Source organism: Protobothrops mucrosquamatus, unplaced genomic scaffold (assembly GCF_001527695.2).
Source record: "Protobothrops mucrosquamatus isolate PMUCROS unplaced genomic scaffold, P.Mucros_1.0 scaffold2113, whole genome shotgun sequence".
NCBI lineage: Eukaryota > Metazoa > Chordata > Lepidosauria > Squamata > Viperidae > Protobothrops > Protobothrops mucrosquamatus.
Window position 1 is genome coordinate 35,304 of NW_015388214.1, and position 2,138 is coordinate 37,441.

Consider the following 2,138-nt stretch of genomic DNA (forward strand, 5'->3'; position numbering starts at 1 on the left):
GAGGAGGAGGAGGAGGAGGAGGAGGAGGAGGAGAAAAATATTACAAATAGGCTTGTTTTGCAATGTCATGAAAAATTATTTGCTTGCTTGCTTTATTCATTAAAAAAACAAGCAGCTCTAATGATTTTATTGATGTATTGTATATTTTTGTCAGGCTTAAAATTCTTTTGAAGTTATCCATCAAAGGGTATTTACATATTTACATAAATTCTAAAACTTATTGTATTTGCAATTAAAACAGTCCAGGCTTAACATTCATGTAAAAACTTGGTAATTAGTATACAGATTAATCTGGGGAAATTAGCATCAGGTGAGTAATCCTTCCAAGCAAAATTGAAAGAATTGAGTATGTAATCGAACTGCATATGGAATATTAATGCGCAAAATCCTCTTGAGTCCCCACCTCCCCGATACAATTATTTTCTATTCACATTAATTGCTCCTAACAGATGACATTAATGAGTTTGAGTTAAAATTTGTTCAAGGGAGTGCTTTGCAAGATCAATGCTGTTCAAGAGTAGGCTCATTTTTACAATCATGCATTATTATTTTACAATCATATACAGAAACTACTAAATAAAATAAAGTTCACCTGTTGATTACTCAATAAATGATTATATAATGCTTTCTTCAGCACTAGGAACCTGCAATTATCAATCTAGAACAGACATGTCAAACACAAGGCCGGTGGGCTGGATTCGGCCCGGGAGGGCCCAGATTTGGCCCCCCAGGGCTGTCCCAGAAATGGCAAGGGACCGGCCCCCGCTGCCCCAGCCCTGGCCCACTGTAACCCAGCTGGGCGCCTTGGAGCACGCACAAGAAACAGCAAGCGCTCAGGGGCTGGTGGTGTGCAGCAGCAGCTCATTTGCCTTAGCCTGCCCCTCCCCTCCCAGCTTAACTCCGTCATGCCCGGCCATGCCCCACTTTGCTGGGCTTCTCCTCCTGTGGCTCTGCTTTCTTTGCCAGGCCAGAAAGGGTGAGAAGGAAGAGAAAGCAGGAAGGGTTCCTGTGTATGTGTGTGTGTGTGTATGAGAGAGAGAGAGGGAGGAACAGAGAGAGAGAGCCAGGAGTGGAAGAGGAGGAGGAGGAGGAAGCCGAGAGATGTCACAAAAAAGGAGAGCTTCCCCCATTCTTCCACCCCTTCTCTTTTTTTTTTAACTTTCTCCCACTCTGTTCAGGTGCAGCTGAGGAAAAGGACAAGGAGGAGAAAACAGGAAGTGTGTGTGTGTGTGTATGAGAGAGACAGAGAGAGAGACAGAGAGACAGGAGGGGAAGAGGAGGAGGAAACCCAGGTTTTACAAAAAAAGGAGAGCTTCCACCTTTCTCCCCCCTCCTTCTCTTTTTTATTAATCTCTCTCTCTGTGTGTGTGTGTGTGTGTGTGAGAGAGAGAGAGAGAGAGAGAGAGAGAGAGAGAGAGAGAGCAGGGAGTTGCAGAGTAAGCAAACTTACAAAAAGGGGATCTCTCTCTGTGTCTCTCATACACATACACACATACACGGGAAGGTGGTGTGCAGGCAGGCGAGAGAGCAAACTTGCAGATTAGCTTTGTGGTCTATTCTTGCCTCCTCCCCTCCCTAAAATCCAGGCAATAATAAAACTCTTTGGATTGAATGGGAAGTTAGGAATTGGTGTGAGTTGAAATTAACAGGCCGAGTCAACTCCCCCCCCCCCCAAATTATTTTGTCGGAGACAAAAATACTTCCCTTCATCTGCTCTTTTATAATTTAATCCAGCCTTACCCAAACTAATATATTTTGGGTGTCATGAACCACAGTTCCCATCATCCTGTGGCTATGCTGGCTGAAATGCAATGCCTTATTTTCTCTGCAGTATGCGCCTAGGAGGCAGTAGGTTTGTGGGATTTAGATGTATTTAAACGTTAGTTTCTTCTGCCGAATTTATTAAATCAACATCTAATTTGAAATTAAAAGTTTCCGGGAAATCCAGGGTGGTTTACAAGAAAACTCTCAAAGACAGCTATTGTAAAGCATCACTAGCACTGCTTAAAACAATATTAAAAGTGTGTATTTTAAGAAAGAAAAATAGTAGTAGTAATTTACTTAGTGCTGTTTGACCATAAAATGTGTTGTTGTTTTACATATGCCTGGCTGAACAGTGTGTTTGGAGTTGCCTCTAA